Source organism: Dromiciops gliroides, chromosome 4 (assembly GCF_019393635.1).
Source record: "Dromiciops gliroides isolate mDroGli1 chromosome 4, mDroGli1.pri, whole genome shotgun sequence".
Lineage (NCBI taxonomy): Eukaryota > Metazoa > Chordata > Mammalia > Microbiotheria > Microbiotheriidae > Dromiciops > Dromiciops gliroides.
The window spans coordinates 345,989,840-346,004,528 of record NC_057864.1 but is presented as its reverse complement, the minus strand read 5'-3'; the positions used below and the strand labels follow the sequence as shown (position 1 = coordinate 346,004,528).

General features: G+C 35.9%; 1 protein-coding gene across 1 annotated transcript in view; it reads left to right on the top strand.

Annotated features, from left to right (window-relative positions):
• Window positions 1-14,689, top strand: part of HS3ST5 (heparan sulfate-glucosamine 3-sulfotransferase 5) — a 308,965-nt gene that overhangs the window by 186,593 nt on the left and 107,683 nt on the right.

Below are 14,689 nucleotides of genomic sequence, written 5' to 3'. Positions count from 1 at the left end.
GAAAGTGACCAAGAGGAAAGTCAAGGGCAGAAATGGCTTAGAGACAACATTATTCTTTGAGGCACATTTCTCCTTGACGGAAGTGAGGTCAAAGCATTTATAGACGATGGATGCTGGAGAGAAAGATGAGGTAACCACCTGACTTTTGGGGTGGGGAAAGCTTCCTGAGAGTTAGGGGCATTTTCTTTTGGAATGATAGTCCTGACTTCTGGAGTTATCTCTGTCTCCTGGCTCAGGTTGTAGCAACACCTAACTCACTTTATTGCTATAGAATTTAATCTCCCCCTACTTCTTAGGTGTGTCCATCCTGATATCTAGTTGGTCAGTTTAAACTTTAATAGTCCCAACCCCCATGTCATGGTGTGAGAGAGTCTCTACCGTAGACATAGGGGAGAAACAATTTGTTGCTTCTTCTCTTACTATGCCTTTCATTAAAAGCCTTTGATTTGAACTATATGTGTTCTATGGCTTACTATTGAATGTAAACACATCAGAGGAAATTCAGGAGATATAACTTTAGGGGATTCAGATCCAGAGAATACCTTGGACCTGGGGCAACTATTTTCTTTTTTTTTGGTTTGTTTGTTTGTTTGTTTTTTGTTTTTTGTTTTTTTTGTGGGGCAATGGGGGCTAAGTGACTTGCCCAGGGTCACACAGCTGGTAAGTGTCAAGTGTCTGTGGCCAGATTTGAACTCAGGTACTCCTGAATCCAGGGCTGGTGCTTTATCCACTGCGCCACCTAGCTGCCCCCTTGGGGCAACTATTTTCTAGGAGAACATACCCTGTCACTTGGGGAATGCCCCAGGAGTTGCAATAATTTTTAGGACTTTACTGAGTTGAGTGCTTTGTATATATTATCTCATTTTATCTTCATAATAATTCATTAAGGCAAGTAGTACAACTATTGTTATCTCCATTTGACAGGTGAGAAAACTAAAACTTAAATTAACTTGCTTAAGATCATAGTGGAAGAGTTAAATATAAAACTCAGGTTTCTGACTCCAAATCCAGTGGTAGGAAAATTCATAAGATACATTAATGGGTAATTGCAACTTGGTGAAAGTACAAAAGAGGTGTAAAGGCCTTAGCTACAACTCAAGTCTGCATTGAGAATGACATGTTTCCAGCTAGGACTAGAAAAAGCATTTCTTTTATCAAAAATATTCAATGGTTACCTGAAGCTAAATAAAAATTTTCTAGGCAAAAAATTAAAATAGAGAAATAAAATTTGTTATATAGAACCCTTAATACAATGGCATTCATTTTAATTTTTTAATATTTTCTGCATAACTAAAAGGTTTATTTACACTGCCTATTACTTTCCTTTTGTTGCTAGTTGTCTTTGAAACACAGACTTTTTTTTTTTTTGCTGACACAATTGGGGTTAAGTGACTTGCCCAGGGTCACACAGCTAGTGAGTATCAAGGGTCTGAGCCGGATTTGAACTCAGGTCCTCCTGAATCCAGGGCTGGTGCTCTATCCACTGTGCCACCTCGCTGCCCCTGAAACACAGACATTTTACAAATGTTATTGATCATGCCTTACCCATGGGATATGTTCCTGTAAAATGTATACCCACAAGTAAGTAAATATATGATGTCATGTGTGGACAAAATGCAAACTGTTTTGTTATCTTGAGGAGGCTCGTTTTGGAGAATAATCTATTTAATCCTAATAAAAGGGCGGGGCAGGGAACCATGATGTTTTGGTGACTTATAGAGGATGAAAGCATATTTTTTATTATAGAGTATCAATAATTATTCAGCAATATTCAGAGTTATAAGGAAGTTTAGACATTATCTAGTTCATCTTCCTTGTTTTATATGTGAGCAAATTGAAGTCCAGAAGGGTCTTCAGCCCTATGAGCAAGGCTACCAAGCATGTGAGTAGCAAAACTAGAATTTGAACTCTGATCCTCTAGATGATGTAATGAAAAGAGTATTGGATGCAGAGTTAGGGTTTATGGGTTCAAGTCCCAGCTCTTTCACTTACTAGTTATGTGACCTTGGGTAAACACTAATGTCTCTGAGTTTTAGATTCTTCATCGTTAAAAAGAAGAGGTTGAATTAGATGACCTCTAAAGCCCCTTCAAGCTCTAAACCTTTGATGCTATGACCTCTAATCCTTTAACTTTAATGTGAAGGTCCTTTTGTCAAGACCCACAGTAAAACTACACATCAATCCTGCATAAATTGCTAGAAGAGACACTTGAAATTAGTATTGTAAGTCATTTCAGATTGTTTCAGCTGATCTTATAAAAATGTGTTATCATGAAAGCTTCATAAAACTCAGATTTCCTACAAAGTTAAAAACCCTTTAGGGGAAAAATGAGTTAGTGCTGAGGAACATTTCAGGGGTGGCCAGAATTTTGCAAAATCTACTTGGATTTAAAATACTTTCATAGAACACAAATGTGTTCTAGAAACAAACAAGTATTGTCCTTGAAATTGTATTCTCTTGTTGTCTTATAAGATAGCCCCAAGACAGCAACAAAAATGAGCTAGTTCAAGTCAATTAGTACAACTGGGCAGCAAGGTGGTGCAATGCATAGAATGCCTGGCCTGGAGTCAGGAAAACCTGACTTCAAATGTGACTTCAGCCACTAGCTGTGTGACTCTGGGCAAAACACTTACTCCTGTTTGCCTCAGTTTCTTCATCTGTAAAATGAATTGGAGAAAGAAATGGCAAATCACTCCAGTATAACTGCCAAGAAAATCCCAAATGGGGTTTGAAGAGTCAGATATGAGTTAACAACAACAAATATCTCATCATGAAGATTTAAAGTAGGAAACATCTTGACAACAAGATTAAGGAATAATAAAGGCTGAATGAAGGTCAAAAAAATAAAGGCAAAAAACCCCATTTTTTTTAATACACAATCACCTATCAGCTCTAATCGTTTTAATCAGTAGAATTTGTGTTAAATAGTTCATGTGAACAAGAAAATTATTTTCATATGATGTTCCTCTTTAAGGATAATGTTATGAGATAAAGACAAGTACTAATGTGATGATTTACAAAACAGCAGTTGTAGCTGTCTCTTAGTAAGGAGATCTGTACTTTCTTCTTATAGTACCTCTTCCCCTTCCCCTAGCCCAAAGCAGTAATGAAATTAGGAAGAAAGGCATTTGTATGAGCTGAGAGAGTGCTATTGGATTTTGAATATAATCAGGCTTAATGGTTTTGAAGGGACAGTCATTAAATCATAGGATCACCATAGATTAGAGTTGGAAGGGACCTTAGATGTCGTCTTGTTTAAACTCCTCATTTTACATGACTGCTGCCCAAGTGGCACAGAGGATAGAGTGCCAGGCCTGAAGTCAGAAAGACTCATCTTCCCGAGTTCAAATCTGGCCTCAGACACTTACTAGATGTGTGACCCTGGACAAGTCACTTAACCCTGTTTGCCTCAGTTACCTCATCTGTAAAATGGCCTGGGTAAGGAAAATGGCAAACCACTCCAATATCTTTGCCAAATCATCAACAACTATAGCACCAACAACAAATAGTGTCATGAAGAGCCAGACACAATAGAAACAACTGAACAACAACAAAACTGCCCAGAAACATGGCATGACATACTTGTCAAGGCCACATAAGTAGCAAGTAGTAGGTAGCTCTAGGATTCAAACTCCAGTTCTTTGACTCTACATCCAGTACTGCTCTTCATCCCTGTATCATGCTGCCTCTTAAATGGATTCAGAAAATTCTAAGAAAGGTATTCTTTGGGGTTCTTGTTTGAATACAGAAAGTATCCAGTCCTAAATAGTTTCCTGGATTTTGATGGTGATAATTCAGTTATCCACAGCTGTACTCCAGATGTGTGGTTAAACTTAACCACACCATTCTCTTCAAAATGGCATTGATTACTACTGCCCCTGATTAGCTTTTCCAGATAATCCTAAGAATCCACATCCTCAGCCCTTATTTACCAGGCTCATTAATAACTCAAACGAGGGACGGATTTCCATTTTTAAATTTCTTATAGCTTCAAATGTATTCTTAAAGTTATTGTTAAATTATGATATGACCCTCCCCCCAAATGCTTACCTATATAGCACTAAATAGTATGTGAATATTATCATGAAGGGGGGAGAACAAATCTCATTCAAAACTCACATTATTGAACATTCATTGTCACCATTTCAAAATGTCACTATGCATTGATTTTCTTTAAAGTAATTTTTGAAACCAGATATTGAGATTGCTTGCCTTTCCTGACCTACTCCATAGCACTGGTTCTTCCTGCATGGACAAGATTATGAACCCTGGATTTATATATTGTCCTTACTTGAATTACTTTCTCAAAGTGATATCCTGTAAAGAGAGTTTGGTCTTGAGGTTAATGTTTCAGTAGTTTATTTGGAAGTGCAACAAACAGGTTTTAGTGGCTTCCTTAAAGTATGAGATTCCTTGAGAGCTGATTAGAAAAAGATTTGATTTCTCTACTGGCACTGATTTGTAAGTCAAGTAGTGCTAAACCTGAAGATATCATCTTCCTCCACAGATTTGGTAATGTGTTAGAAAAATATTTTATTGATGAGCTCCAGTTTTCTTATCTTATTGGCTCATCTTTATCTTCTCTGCATTTTCCAAGCAGGCCCTGATAATAATTCGCAAATGTGGGGACCTTGATGAGAAAGAGAAAGAAGAAAATAAAATTCAAACTATGTAGTGTTGCTTTGGAAGGGACACTTTCCTGAAAGTTTAATTTGCTGCACAGTAGAAAGTTGCTAAAACATTGTCTCCTTTTTGTCAATGAAAAGGGGACAAGCTGTAAGAAGGTATCAGAAAATGGCACTGTCAGAAAGGTCTTTCATGGAAGAATGCTCTGAATTAAAATGTTCTTGAAAACATAACTAAAAGTATTGTTCTACATTCTGTAACGATTGGAATGACGCCACCTGCTGGAGACTTACTGTAGAAGAGTTCTGCCCATGAAGCGAAGGTCTTTGAGGGCAAGACCAGGAGTCTTTTCTTTGGCATCAGGAAGTGACGCGGGCTAGTGGGAGGAGGAAGGAAGAGACTGGCGCTCAGTCTTGCGCTCTTTCCTTTGGACTCTAGTGGAGAGCGGAGCTAGAAATGTGCTCTTCCTTTAATAGATAGGAATCTAGGCCTTTTTCTCTCTCTTTACCAAACTCTTATTCTCCTTATTAAATGCTTAAAAGTCTAACTCTTGCTAAAGCTTATAATTTATTGGCGACCACTCATTAGATATTTTAGACAGACTAGCTAGAATTTTAGCCTTAACAATTCCAAAGCAAAAACATGAAAATACAATATTCTTGGATCTATAATCTGTCAATCACAAAAGCCAGGTCTTTTTATTTACTATTATTACTCTTTGCATAGTAAAAGCCTTTCCCCAATTATTAGTTTATTCTATTTTCAACCATGATTTTGATGTAAAATAATTTAAATGATTCTAATCCCCCTCAAGATAGATGTTGATTTATTTTTTTCCCAGGTAGTAGGTACTTAATAAATAAATATCTATTTCATTGACTTGAATTATGATTCAACTTGCTTTGCTTGCCCCAGAGGACAAAACTGGGATGAATGGATGAAAGCAATAAAGGCCAATTTATACTCCATAAGTGGGAAAAACTTCCAAAGGGAATTGTACAAAAATTGAGTGGTCTTACATAGGAAGTGGTGAATTTCTCATCTTTGAGGCTGGATGACCACTTTGGGGGAATATTGTAGCAGGGATTCATGTTTTAAGTATGAGTTGGACCAGTTGACCTTAGAAGTTTCTTCACAGAAACAGTGTAATACATGTGAAGTAACAATCCCCTTATCTGTTATGAGCACTTGTTGCTGTTGCTGTTGACCACATTTCAATGGTGGGTCCTGGAAATACAGAATTAAAATATCAAACAACTTTCTTCAGGAGTTGCCATTCTTCTTGTTGTTATTGTTTTCTATATATTTAAATACCATTTTGCTTAAGGGAAGGAGATAGAGAAGGAAACATAGGAATAAGATGATAGTTTAAATGGCCTTGGATGAAATTGTAAAATCATATGTTTTATTCTTTTTGATCAATGTATACCTGCTCCTGTCACCCAAATAGTACTTTTTAGTCCTGATTATTTGGGTTCAAATCCAAATAGTTGAAACTTCTAATACTTACTAGAGAGTGAATAGGAAGTCAGTTGGTAACTTGTTGTAGGTCATCTTTTCAATATGCTTTAGTTTTCTCCTCTCTAAGGAGAAGTGGCTCTATTTATTAACTATAGTCTCTGAAGGGAGTATGCCTAGGTCAACCTTGATGGTGAGATTATCATAACTTTTTAAGGAATCAACTAACACATCTAGGAAAGGCAGAAAAATGGGAACAGAAACTGGCTTTTGCTTTTCTTTATGCCCAGCTGTTAGGATAGTGCCTGGCACACAGTAGGTGCTTAATAAAAATTAATTGACCGACAAATATAATACATTATAATGATATACACTACTGCTTCATTACTTTATAGAGCTTAATTTCATCAATGTGTTCCACCAATGATGATAACTTCACTCCCTATTATTGTATGGTCTTTGTGAACTGTGATGTCTAGGGTGAGGGGAAAGTATCACCCAGTGGCCTGCCTTTTGGAAATGATCTTCCAATTTGGCTAGATAGCACCTTAGATGAAAGACATAGAGTCTGCGGGGCCCACACTTGAAATATTCAGTATAGAACTCTAGTAGCAATGAAAAGAGAGAGGTCCAGAAAATGTGACTCTGTGAATTCTGGGCCCAAGGTGAAAATCATATTAATTTAATTTTTCTCATCCCTTCAAATCATCTTGAGGGCAGGAGGGGATAAGCAAAATGTAGGATACCAGTAGGTGAAATGAGGAAGAAATAGGAACCCCCTCCATGGGCAACATGTATCTAAAAACTGGTCCGTGTTTCTAAAATCCCAGATTCTATAATGTTTCAAAAATTATTTACTTCAATGTTTTCATAGCTCCATGATCTCACTGATGTGATTCTACTATAAGTAGAACAAGTGACAACCTATTCATATCTCTGTATTATTCTAATCTGTACCATCCCAATAAATACTACAGAGAGAATCTAGCCAACACATTAGCTTCCCTTTATGAATTTTATTATAATATGGATATCAGGGCAGTGTTCAGGCAATCTATATTTACTCTTTACTACATTACCATCTCACCTTCTTTACCAAGAAGACATTTTTCTGAATGATTTATTTCATGATACATTCTACATACAGCTCATCAGTGGTAATATGCTATTGTCCACTCAATACCCACTGTGTGCTTCTCCACTGCCATTTGGATCATTCATAACTTTGTTAATTTGAAGACTATCTTGTCCCATGGTTTATAGCCATATAATAATACTGGGTAATTATTGATATTAAAAATCATGGATATTCATATCAGGGGCAATCGGGATCATTTAAAATGCTATTTTATTTCCCAAATACAATCCATCCTGCTCTCTTCCTTCTATCAATTTCGTGCCTAACTCATTGTGAATATGCGATTCTTGCCTAAGACTTATGTGATAATGGAATAACCCAATGTGCTGCCCTTCCATCACAATGTCACAATCTATATAATAGACATCCAATGTTTACTTTTTTTCTCTTGAACAAATTATTAGTCCTCCTCTCACTGAGGAGTACCTATATTATTATTGGACTTCAACAACTGGTATGATGGAGGACCTCATCACATATAGCAAGAGTTCTTAACCTATAGTCCAAGAATTTGCTTTTTTAAAATAGGTGGGTAGAGGGGAGCAGCTAGGTGGCGCAGTGGATAAAGCACCAGCCCTGGATTCAGGAGTACCTGAGTTCAAATCCGGCCTCAGACACTTGATATTTACTAGCTGTGTGATCCTGGGAAAGTCACTTAACCCCCATTGCCCCGCACAACAACAACAAAAACAAAAACAAAAACAAAAACAACAACAAAAACAAAAACAAAAACAAAAACAAACAAAAAAAATAGGTGGGTAGATAGATAACAAATGTCAATATAATGGTTTTCCTTCATAATCCTATGAATTGTATTTTATGCCTTTAAAAACATTATTCTGAGAAGGGGCCCATAGGTTCAAAAGCCTATTAAACAAGTCAATAACATCAAAAAGGTTAAGAAACTCTGATCTATTAGGAATCCATCTTTCACTTGGATTCTACCCTGGATGACTGCCATTATGGTGGCAAACACCTTTAGTGAGTTTATATCTCTCAATTTATGACTCACTTGATAATTAGAGCCACTAAACATAAGTATCTGTCTTTTGCTACATCTGTCAAGAAGCCATATAATCTTAACATGTGCTTAGGAAACGCCTTCTTAGAGGAGAACCTTTAAGACATAGTTTTGCTATACTGATTTAAATATTTTTCATAATCAAGAAACATAGAAGGGTTTATATTCCCTACATCTTTCTGACAATTATTTGACTGTGAAGATGTAATCTTCTGTAGGGAATCATTTACAAAAACCTGCCTGTTCCTCATATTTTAATTAAAAATATTCTCCATCACTAAGTAAATGGTTCACTCTCAATGATTTTGTAGTTATGAGAGTAGGAATGTTGATCAGTCATTGCTAATACCATCTTCTTTTCCTTTTTGGGAAATAATTCTGCTGGTGATTTTTCCCCAGTCATTCCATAGCTTTTCCTTCTTTGCAATATCTTGAAAATTGATACCATGTGCTTTTATAATCATAGTGCCACAAGTATGAATCTCCTGAGTGGATATAAGCCTATTCTAGATAACCCTTCATCACCTATTTATAATCCATTTCCTTATATAACACAATGGGTACTAAGATGATAATAAAAAAAAAATCCAGTGATTCTACTGCACATGAAAATAGGATACAGATTGATTCAACTTTCTATCTGTTATTCTGTCTATATCACAAATTTTCACCTCTGAATGTGGTAGGAGAGGTTAGTAAAGAATGACAGTTATGAAGCAATCTAACCAGGGTTCATAATCATGCTACCAACATAGGCTCATAGCATCCCTCCTAATATTTGTGACACTACCATAGATGCTCACACACACACACTCCCTGGGCTAGTTAATTCATCTCAATCTGCCCTTAAACTGTCAGGTCTAGGTTTTTCAGAGAAGAATCATCATCATATCACTTCTTTCAAAATCTCTCGGGGCTAAGGGATTAACAATTTTGTGAAAAAATTCACTCTCTCTATTCTACTATATCTCTTGAGTCCCCAGCAATTTGTTTCCACTTACACAAACCAAGTCATTTTCAGTGATATCCCATTATATCTTAAACATAACCATTTACTTAATACAATAACAACATTATAAGTACTCATATAAGGTGAAAAAGAGGGAAATGAATGTTTCATACTCAATCCATGAAGCTGAATTCTACTTTTCAACCAATGTCTTCATTTTCTATGGGGAATAGTTGGCACACAATTAGAGAAACCTGGCAGAGACGTACAATTAACAAAATGTCAATATAATGGTTTTCCTTCATAATCCTATGAATTGAATAACCCATGAGGAATTATAAACTTTATTATAAACGTCTTTATGTCTCAGGAATTGCCCATAAAAATTCCTTGATAAATGTAGTTTTTTGGTATGGAACAAATGTTTCTTCTGACAAGCTGTGTTGATCCCTGTTTTGCTTAACTAATAGCTCAGTAGACACAGAATTTCCAACTAGTCAGTGTATTGGGTGACTTCTCTAATTGTCTTCTTTAAGCTTTTTCTCCATTCAGATGGACTTACTTCTCAATACCAGCTATAATACTCATCACTTCCAGCTTTAAGTTTTGCTCATGCCTTCAGCTGAAGAAGTGTTATACCCTTTTAGGAAAATGTAATAAAGTATATCCTAAAATTGGCAAAAGACTCTCTAACTCTACTTCTTTGCAGGATTCTTCTTCTCTTTCTCCACCTCTCAGGAACTACAAGTAACAATACAGAAAATTATCTCCTAATATTTTCTTGACCAAAAATCATTGTAGAGAGCAGAATATACTCTCTGTACTCCATTTTTTTCAACTGAAGATCCTTATATAGAAAGTATATCCTCTCTATTCCTTCCCTTCAGCAACAGGTGGCAATAGAAAACACTCCAGGCTCACGTTGGCCAATCAGTCTGCCTGGCAATAAGTGACAGTTTAGAGAGGGAGTTAAAGTCTCTCTTTTGTGCAAAGTTCTGACATTGGTTCCTTTACCTCTCATCTTTCTTGGTTCTGATTCTGGGTCTCCTCTGTTAATGCCTCACCTCCCTTAGCTTATGTAACCAAAGTCTAATCAGTCTAATATGAACTCAATTACATTTGTACCATAACATAGTCAAGGAACAGTCCTGGTATATGTTTTCCCATTTATCAAGCTAAAAGTTATCCAATTTTTAAAAATAAATCACTGAAGGATATTGTGTTTTCCATCTGCTCCAGTTTCTTTCTTTCCTTTTTCCTTCCTTCCTTCCTTCCTTCCTTTCTTTCTTTATTTCTTTTTTTGCAGGGTAAGTGACTTGTCCAGGGTCACACAGCCAGTAAGTGTCAAGTGTCTGAGGCCGGATTTGAACTCAGGTCCTCCTGAATCTAGGGCCAGTGCTTTATCAACTGTACCACCTAGATGCCCCTGCACCAGTTTTTAACAGATTATTTCATTCAAATAAGCAAATGCTATCTCAGAACTCTGTCAGCTGAGTTTTGTAATTGCTTATCATAGAACTCTGAGCAGATCTATGTCCCAGATAATAAACTGTCAAGACAGACATAATTGAAAAACTGCTTTTTTTTTTAAGAAGCAGGCTTATAACTTCAGAAAGGGTAATTTCCTTACAATTAGATCATAAATTTAGAGCTAAAATGAAGCATAGAGGCCATTGAGTCCAAACCCCACATTTTACAGATAAGAAAACTGAGGAACTGAGTTTAACTGACTTGCAATTGGTCATATAGCAAGTAACTATTTAAATTGGGATTTGAACCCAGATCTTCCAGACCCTGAATCCAGTGTCCTCTCCATAATACCACAGTGCTATAGGCATGTGAACCATTGTTGCCAAGGGTAGAGCTTTAATTTTTTTCTATTATGTTGTTATTGTTACTGCTATTAGAGATACCACATAATTAATGAGCATATCTTCAGTCACTATCTTTCAGTTCATCATCTTTCCATATTTTGGGAATAACTAGGATGGCAACTATACAAATACAATGCCATACATGTTTGGGATTGTAAGAACAATAATTGCTTACAGGCATGTAGCACTTTACAATATGAAATGATTTCCTCACAACAAACCTTAAATGTAGTTAGTAGTATTCCCTTTTTATAGATGAGGAAATTAAGACTATGAAAAATTAAATGATTTGTCCAAAGTGTCAGAGCTAGTAAAAGTCAGAGCCAGAACCCTAAACCAAGTGCTCTAATTCTAAACTCTACTGTCCTGATGTAGAACATTCATTGTTATAGCCTGTCCTTGATAAATGTACTCCTAGATACAGTGCAGACGCTGCCATTATTCTTAATGCCTTTTTCAGTCCTCTCCGGATTTGACCAGTGAAACATAGAGATAAAATGGTTCTGAGATATTTCCATGTCTCTGGTGGGTCTCTTTGTCATGGTTACTGAGTGCACTGATTGGTTGGAGTAAAAGTTATAGTCAGAGCATATTAGTGTGCCACTGTGCTTTGGGCCTGTTGGCATAGTCACAGTAATCCAAATTCTGTAATTTGCTCAACTGACCTGTAAGAGAAGGTTCATCATATCAACTGATAAATGCTTGTGGTTTAGCTCTTGAGACAAAGGAAGTTCATATAGAGCACATTGATGTCCAATTCGATTTGCAAAACTTAGAAGCCAGCTTTAAGCTTTTATGTCCTTTATTGACCAGGAAGTGGAAAAGTATTACAGAAATTTGGGGAAATGGCTGTGTCCCATCTGTATAATCTTCAATACTGTTGCATTCAAAACATGCAGTAGCCAACAGAAACAGCTCATCCATACAAAGTCTCCAGTTAACAACAAATGGACTATATCCATTTATTTTTAAGATTGCTAACTTCATAAGATATTTGTGTGCTGTTTTATAAATTAGTAGATTAGAAAATGTTTGTGGCAATAAGGTTGAGCAAAAGCTAATTATTGTCTTGCAATTAAACCTAAACAAACAGTCAACATAACCATTTTAATTAAATACCAAGCTCAGGCAGCTAATCAGTAAGAGTGAATGAGCTAGAATGAGATTTATCATGCTGAGCCCACTGGCACCCCATTTGTAATGAGCCCTTTCCTTCTCTAAAATGAAAGGTTAAAAGTAGCTCGCCACTGTGGCAGCTAGTAAAAGATAACCCTTCCTCGGGTCATGATTGCCAATTTGTTATGGAGGCCGAGTAGGAAAGCTGTTCTTGCCTGTCTTTGACTCTGTGGATTTACTTATTGCTAATCCGTTTCAAACTTATGCTTTAGATCTCTGTGCACTCAAAAGAAATCTCACTGACTGTGGAATTATTTGCTGCCCCAACCAAGACAGAGTTTGTGAAAGTTGTGATGATTTTATACAATATTGCATGTGTCTTATCTTCCAGCTGGTGTCCCCAGTGACATGACTTTCTCGATTCCGACATTTATTTTAAAATTATCTACCCAGAAGTATTGCACTTTTGAGTTCTGTGTCCTTCAGTATGCCTCTTTTTTCCCTCTCAGACTATTTTAAAAACAAACAAAATATGAGGATGGAAAAAGGAACATTAAGAGATTTTTTTTTCAGTTAACTGTAAGAAATAGTACTTGAGTTATCTCTGCTTTGTAGACTACATAGATGAATAATGCAAGCTTTATGATGATAAGGATCACTGGACTCTGAAAATGATGCCATGGACCTAATTCTTCCAGTTCAATGAAACTCTTCATATCTTGACATTTGACAAAATAAGAAGGGGGAATATTACAATAACAATAATTGTGAGTTGTTTAATTTTTTTTCTCTAAAATGTTAGCTCAGTTTTACTTTCCTTTAAAAGAAAATACCAGTCATTTCTATGAGAAAAAATGAATTTCAATTAAAATTTAACCTATTAAACTATTTATTTCTTCTCAAATTATGCTAGCTCACTCAAATTCACTGTTTCTATCATAGATAATGATTCTAACATAGGATTTAGATTTGTAAAGGAAATTGAATATGTCATAATAATGCAGTAGACTCCATCGTTTGGTTAGAGTTGGGTTTCAGTTCCTATTTCTTTTTTTTCTTTTTTTTTCCTTAATATCAGCAAAAATTTAAGTAGAATGATACTTTCTTGCTAATCCAGTGATATATTCAGTCTTTATAATCTTCAAATCTCAGATATCAAAGAGATGGATTCTTCAGCTCCAAATACCAAATCGGTCACTCTCTCTCTATACCTTAGTTTATCCATCTGTAATATAAAATGTCTACCTCACAGGAGCACATACATAAATGAGTTAGTCCTGAGAGATGGGATTCAAATAAGCTCTAAGTACTATAGAGGTTTCAAAGGCAAAGATCATATTTTCTATTTTATTCCCCCATAATATTGCAGCTCACCTAAGAAACATTCAAATATTTTTTGTTGTGAATCGATTCAACAATTATTCTTCTGAGCATCTACTATATACAAAGCAACTCTATTAAAAGCTATAAGGATGAATAAAATTCTGGTCATTGCCTTCATGTACTATACAAACTATTAGAGGAGATGACATGTGCACAAATTACCATGATAAAAATTGAAATATGAAAGTATAATAAAAGAAGTCCAGATTCCAGGAGAATTCAAAGGAAAAAGAATTCTCCTCTGTCAAGAAGAATCAGAGAAATTCATTGAGCAGTTTACATTTGATTTGGGACTTGAACGGTGGGTTGGAATTACATAGGTAGACCTGAAGAGGGAAGATAGTATTCTAAGTTCAGGAAATAGTATGAACAAAGCACAGAGGCAAGAAAAGGACAGGGAACAGTGATGAGTCATCCAGCTTGAATGGATTTTATAATTCATGAGAGATAGAAGTAAGAGATGAGGCTGGAAATGTAGTATAGAAATCTTTGAATGCCAATAGGAGTTTGGATTTTATTGAAGAAGCAATGGAGAGCCATATAATAACAATAATAACAACCATAACAGCGTGATTGAGTTTTGCAGAACTTTACATGTATTATTATTTAATTTGATCCTTATAACCCTGTGAGAGAGAGCTATAATTACCTTCATTTTGCAGTTCAGGAAATAGAAGCTTTAAAATGCAATATGCCTATCTTCATACAGGCAATAAATGTTAGATTCAGGATTTGAACCCATAACTCTCCCAACAACAAATCTAGTGTTCTTTCCCTATATTTTCCACTATGCTGGGGATTGGTTTTGGTTTAGGTTTTTTAGCAATTGGGTTGTATAACTAGTAATGATCTTGAGAGCATTATGTCCTCAAGCAGTGGTATATAGGATGTATAGGAAGAAGGCTGGTGGACACTAAAGATAAGGATACCATCTGAAAAGCTGTTGTTGTAGTCTAAATAAAAGGCAATGAGAACCTAACCAAGGCAGTGTCCATATGAATAACAAAGAGAGAGATAAACATGAGAGAGATACTGGAAGTAGAATGAGATTGTTTAGCAATTGACCAAATGGGAAACATGAAGAAAAGGAAAGTGTTAAGCTCTCTAGTTTTCAGCCTGGGTGA